Source organism: Pristis pectinata, chromosome 12, assembly GCF_009764475.1.
Source record: "Pristis pectinata isolate sPriPec2 chromosome 12, sPriPec2.1.pri, whole genome shotgun sequence".
Classification (NCBI taxonomy): Eukaryota; Metazoa; Chordata; class Chondrichthyes; order Rhinopristiformes; family Pristidae; genus Pristis; species Pristis pectinata.
In genome coordinates this window covers 54,874,036-54,881,082 of record NC_067416.1, presented here as the reverse complement: position 1 = coordinate 54,881,082, position 7,047 = coordinate 54,874,036, and positions in this window count along the sequence as shown.

Here is a 7,047-nt window from a genome sequence, read left to right as displayed (position 1 = left end):
AGAGTAACTCCGCCCACACAATCCACGTCAGAGGAAAGTGGGAGTGTCTTTCACATCCGACTCAAAGACCCGACAGAGAACCAGAACCATCAACTATCCCTCCTCAAACCTGTCGGTGATCTGTCCCAGCTCAACTCTGAGGGACAATCTGCGGAGCGGTCTCGAATGTGGGTCCCATCTTCCCTTAATGTAAAGCATTTGCAACCGGAGACAAAGCAATGGAAATCTTTCTGTTTTTCACCATATGCATCTGCTTACGGCGTGAGTACCGTTCACACACTCCCACACTGTGCGGGTTTAATAGACATCTTCACGAACCATATCGAATTTCAAGCTCTGTCTGGATTTAGTAGTGTTGCGTTTTTCGGCTCTGACGTCCATTTACCATTCCCTGTGTTTAATTTGCAGGCTCCTTCAGTCAATCTGTGACCCAGAGCCCGACAACCATTAAGGGGATGGAGTGTCAGTCTGTCACCATCACCTGCCGTTTCCATCCCGGTATCACTGGTGCATACCGTTTTCAAACTGGACGGTTCTTCAGGGTGACCCAGTCCGGGTCAGAGCGGCAGAAGATCACCAGCGGAGGGCGGTTTGTTGTGAGAAGCAAAAGAAATGAGATGACTTTCTCGTTGGAAATTCGTGATCTGAGAGTTGAAGACAGCGCCACCTATTACTGTCAAGCTGAGTACAGGTGGAAACACAGTGATTGATCTGGGCTTCTTTCGGTACAAAAACTCTTACTGCAGATTATCCCAAGAACAGATGAAGGTGCGAAGTGAATCTGCCGATAACCGCCCTGGTCCCGCCTCATCCCGCCAGCCTCACAGTCTGGATTATGATTGGATTCGATTGGTGGAGTACACACACTGTGTTTTCTCACTGCAGATTGTGCGCGGATGCTTCAGCGTTTCCTGAGACTCTTGTTAATGTATGGCGACAGGTAATGAATGAAACACTTTTCTTATTCCCAACTCCAGACGAAATCATGTTTCAACAGATGTAACAGGAAACCACAATCGTTGGGAGCTTACGTTCGGCCAGTCCATCTCACCCAGTCCTCAGGGATTTGAATCTGACATGTAATACTGTGTTCGATTGAAATACACACAGTGGAAGAGATCTGATCAAAATAAACCCTACAGTTAAAATATATCTTCTCCCGGTCCAGAACTGGAATTAAATGTTTGGTGATATTCACTTTTTTAATTTCATTGTAATTTCCCGCTTTCAATTGTTTTTTGTTTGGCAAAGAGGATGGTTCTTGATCCGTTTTCTATTTTTTTTTTGCCGTAATCGAGCTCCGACACGCTCTCCAGCGCCATTATACAAAGAGTTTGTTTTCTCACAAGCAACATGTCAATTAGCAAGGAATTGTAGAGCGCTGTGCTTAGGTGGTGTATTGAAGCCCCTGCAATCATTGGGAGAAGTTTGGGGATGTTAGCTGGAGAGATTAATGTGAGGGTGGTTCTTGTAGAGCGGAGGCTGAGAGTGTAGTCAGTGTGCCAATCAGTGGAGTACTGACTATAAGGACGGAGCAGGAACAACAGTGATGGTCACAGCTGGTAAGTATCCATAAACATCGCATGTCCTTCTGCTGCTTCCTGCATTTCATATTCATTTAATATTTGGATCGATTGACAACAATTTCCTTCAAAGTGAAACAGGCCCAATTTCGATAGGGTGCTGCAATGTGTTCCAGAGGAGACATTGGCAATGGGAGCCACTTGTTTGTTGGCGGGGGGTGGTGGTGTCTAGACAGTGGCTGGATGGAGCACTCCGACAGAAGCATACTGGAGCTGCTCCTGAGCAATAAATGTTGGTGTTCCATTGATGACTACATCATTTAAAATTTATAAATATGAAAATGTAATCAGGAGTACGTAACCGAACGGTTTCATTCTGATAAGAGTCACGGGTCAATTCTCAGAAAGTGGAGGTGGTTTTCAAGTACCCGCGTAGTTGGTTTTGCGTGGAAAGGCAGAAGTACCGATGTCAGGGTTGGTCACAACGCAGCCAGATTGACTGGAGGTGCGTCGGGGTGTACAGTGGGTTGAATTGGTTTAGTTATGTGAAATGTGTCAATATTTACCCGGAGTATTCGAACTCTGAATGGGTATCTATTTATTGTTTAAATGCTGCAGATGGAGTTTTGACGTGCGTGATGCTCAGTTGTGAGTGAGTCTGATACACCCTTTGGAAACTGCACACACTAAACCCAACGTACAACTTACAGACTGTGGGAAAAGTTCTCTCCGAGCAAAGTAGAAACCGCAGGCATCAACAAGACAGTGACGAGATTCGGAACAATAATTGTACTAACAGTATCTAATTGAAACGAAACTAAAATGGAGATAATCGTGTCCCACCGATGATCATTTTTAAGTGCAGATAACAGAGGGTTTCCAACGGGTTGTGATGAAATATTTTTCAAGGTGAAGCTTTGCAGCACAGGTCTTCAGTCTCGCCTCGGCTCAGTCCGAGCTATTCAGTCACATTGCTTTGTTTAGGATCTTTCCATGCACTGGGTTGCTGCAAAAAAATAAGGTGCCTTGGAAGATCTTTCATCACTGCGAATAAAACACGTTGTTAACAATCTTTCTTCCTATGTGTCCTTCGTCAGGAGACACAATAACATCCGCTGATAAATACATGGCAGAAATATACAAAACATCGAAAGTTAATTCAACCTATAGTCAGGATGGTGGCTCATGTATCTGCAGCACCAATTTTCTTTTTTTTTCACATAGCTTCAAAATTTCCTCCAAATTCTCGTCAACAATCGCAGCTTGTCCCTATTGGCCATGCTTCAGTGATTTGTCCACCGCAGCAAGTCGATAGAATCATTGACAAGGGCGACAAATGCAGTTTGCAAACTTTTCAATTGATATCGAATGAAATGAAATCCATTATTCGCTACGCTTTTCTAACAATCGTCCGTAAATAATCAAAACTTTCCCTGTTAAATCATGCAGATTCCATTTTCCCGGGGTCTCAGAGTCCTGTTCAACAATCTACTGCTGGCGAAACCGTCACTTTAAACTGTCAATATTCCGGGTTCTGTGCTGACACTCTACACTGGTATCGGCAGGTCCCAGGGCAAGCACCGATTTTCCTGCTTCAGAGACACACTTCAGCAGAGCAGGATTCGGAAAATGCATCGGGAGGACGAATTTCTGCGTCTCTTGACCCTGGCAAGAAAATCAGCCAGTTAACGATCTCCAAAGTGAAACAGAGCGACGCGGCTCAGTATTACTGTGCACTGACTTCGCGCACAGCACACTGATACCAACCATGGAGAAGGCTCTACAATAACACTAATGTGGTTTGCAACAGACACACGGCGGTACAGAGCAGGGGGAGAGCTATACAAAAACTCAAATGTTGGATCATGAACATAGGAGACGACGGAGCACTAAGCCCACTGTAAAAAACAAACCTCAGTGCGGTGGGGATCTTTGCGCAGCGTGAATGTAGAAGTAGTAAAAAAATCGAGTACAACATAAACTACACTGAGTCTTAAAGTCACATATTGACACGAAACAGGAAAAGGTAATACACATTTTCTACACTAATCAATTTTTCGAGCAGAAATGCACAATGGCTTTCATTAATTTCGCGTTTTACTGTACACACTCGCGCCCCGTGTGCTCGATAGTGTAGTGCTTCAGATCAGGAGTGACGCTGGTGTCGGGCCCGCAGCAGCTGGCGTCGCCGCATGTCGGGCATCGCTTCGGGTAGGGCGTCGGACTCCGCCTCCGCTTGTTTGGCCTTGCTTCTGGTCAGGCCTTGGCACTCGGTGGCCCAGAATGGACGAGCCTCCGTATTGATCCGCAAACAGGGGTCGGCGTCGGGCGGTCCTGTTGGTCTGATCGTCACTCCGCGTCCTCGCGACTCAGCGTCACGTGTTCCACTGGGGTACTGGAGTCGGGTCTCGGTGGTGGGCTCTTCGTGATTTCGGCTCTTCACCCCGCGCAGGCTTCCACCTGGGCCTGCCCGTCCTGGACCTCGCTGGTCGTTTCCATTTGGGTCCAGGAGTCGTTCCTGCAGATCGTAAGGTCATCAGCCCTGCAGGAGGACTTAAGAGAACGTTACTTGCAGTTCTTTGAGACATTGAAATTCAATTTAGAAGAGTAGAACGATTTTTGAAGAAGTATTGAGCAGATCGGCAGATAGCAGATTGCAACGAGTCGCTTTGATGTGGCGCCATCTTTTTGAGTCAGCAGTGTATGTTGCTTTTAAACCCACGGATTTACACAGCAGAAACACTATAAACCGAGATGTGCTGGTGGTGATTCACCTGGCGGTGTTGGCGCTGAAAATCCAGAGGCTAACCCGGGCTCAGTCTCTGACGCAAACTTTGGTTCCACAAAAGGCATTAAATTCGTTTCTCGCTGAGTGGCTATCGAACCCGTGCCGCAACGGTGAATGCGGCAAATCCTTATCACTGAATCTTAGATGAAAATTGTGTAAAGATTGTTTGGTGAAACCAGTCGAACGAAATATCCCGACTTCTCAGACTGAGCAGGCCGGGCGGAACCTGTACATCTCCTGCCCTCTTGTGAAAGGTCTGAGCCAGACTTCTGTTGTCAATTCGATGCCAAAATCTTTCCCAGTTTTTCGATATTGGAAAGGAATTCAGATCCCCGAGGCACGGAGGTAGTCAAAGATCCAGTTTGAGATCACTGAGGGAAGCTAAGATTATCTGTCACAAGTCCTGCGCGAGATATTCTGCAAGTCAATGCAGTCCCCACAAATTATGAATGTATATTTACAACAAAACATCTTTCCTTCAGCTTTAGTCTCTCAGATAAACTCCCCAGGTTGACTGTATCGCGGCTGCAGCTGAGCTACTCCGCAGATTATTTCTGCGCTCTCAGACTCATGAGACTCTGCTCACTGAGACTCACTTAAAACTCTCCCAGAAACTCCCGTCGCCGGGTGGATCTCAGCTCCCTGCCTCCCCGACACCGGATGCAATCCAATTGTGTCCCCAACCTGAGATCCAGTCCGAATATCCGTCTGTTCCCCGTGATGTTCACTCCATGAAGGATTCCTTTCCTTTCGTCCGTTACTCGTCGTGATACCTCCCTGCGGAATCTCCGTCCATGACTGCCCGCCTTGGAAGCCGGGATCCGTTCGGGGTCACATCTGTGCTTTGCTCAGCATTTGATGGACTCACGATTCACGAAATTGTTTCCGAATGTTCTCTGGCCGTTCGGCTCATTTCCTGGAGATGGGTTACTGTTTCTGATATCCTTAATATCCTGGGATAAAACATGCAGCTGTGTGAATAAACTGTTCATATTAAGTTTGTCCCTGGTGTTAACGATTAAAGTGCAGTTACGCAAAGAAATAGGTAATTAAGACAATAAGTCAGAGAGAGGGTTGACAGGAAGATTAACCCAGAGACAGTGCTGGCAGGAACAAGTGATCAAACCAGATTTTGAGATTGTCGACACGGTCCGACGTGCTGCAAATGTGCGACTCAGTGTCTCCGCGTTAATAATGCGTCAAAGAACGAGATTCAGACAATCATAAAGGTCTGTCCGATACAATGGAACGTGACCGTGTTAGTGAAAGCTGGAAAGAAACAACCAATAACTTCAGAACCTCCCAGTGCTAAGACTGGCGCCCAGCAGTTTACGGCTCCCCGAGCAACAACCACATACTCTTCAAATCTTGTTTGGGTTTCTGCATCGACATCTCTTACGCAAAGGAGGTACCGTCCACTGCCTCTCCCTGAATGGAAATCCAGTCTGCAGCAACCCTCTAAACTTCCTGATTTTTTATTTTGCACAACAGTCTCTGTTTTATGACCCCAGAGCTAAAGATAATTTATCAATTTAATTTTCTTTACCGGCCTCCTCGAGGCTGCAAACTCCTTTGTTCAGTTTCTTCTTCGCCTCCTCTGCTGCAAAAATATAAGCGGAGCATACCAATCGTAACCCTTCCTGAAATTTCCCTGTCAGAGAACATCATTGTAATTTTCTTTACATTCTTTCCAGTTCAGAGACATCTTCGTTTAATGTGGTGACCAGAATTGCACAGGATACTCAAGCTGTCGCCGAACAAGCGTTGTGTCTAATTCAGACACACACTCTTTGTTCTTCTCTTCGATATTCCATTGGTTTCGGCGGTGTGGTAGCGTTGACCATTTGCACTCAGATGCATCACGGGATGCGCGGACGGAAGGCCAATCGCTGGCTAATGGGAGTTATATTCATTCTACCTTCTCATCTCCGGAACAGTGTCCCTTAGAATATTCAATTTGCAACTGTTGACTCCAAATGATGTTTATCTTCCTTCGCTGACGGTTTTCGAGTGCATCTCCGTCTGATTAATGCTGTGTGTTTTTTCTTTGCATGTCCGTCTATTTTTCTCCAACGTGTTTTGTGTCTCTGTGTATCTGTGAGGCATGGATTTGTGTGTTCGCGTTTGTTTTCGGTGTGTGGTCATACTTCCCGCCGCCAAGCAACACGAGGGCACCCTCCAGTTACCTCAAACACCCCATTCGTTTGTAGCATCTGAGATGTGGTGCACAATAAATATGCGCGTGTTCAGTTGCTTCTGACCAAGGATCTTCGATCTAAAGCCTTATCGCTGCTTCTCTTTCCACAGAAGCTGCACAAGCTCATGAGCTTTTCGCAGCCTTCTCAGGCTTTTTTATCTTATGAAATATCTGTGGTCCGCTTGCCAGTGTTTCCAACTCAACGCTACTTCCTACCGCTGTTCAGCTGAGAACAATTGTCAAAGAGGCTGACTTCTATCAGCGGGAATCCGTTGTCCACATAGAATCAGAGCGAGGAGTTGAAGATAGTCGGCAGTGACTGTCCCTGAAGTTCCTACTTATTGGTTTGCAGTTGGTTGAAATACAGGGCAATAACCCCATCACCTTCTTCGCAGACTCCCCATCTCTTCCAATCAATAAAACCCGCCCCTGATATGATTTTACTATTTATTCCGGCCTGAATATGCTGAAAAAAGTATCTCCAGTCCAACTCTCCACCAGGAATCACACACCCCTCCAGTTCACTGCTGATCAAGTGG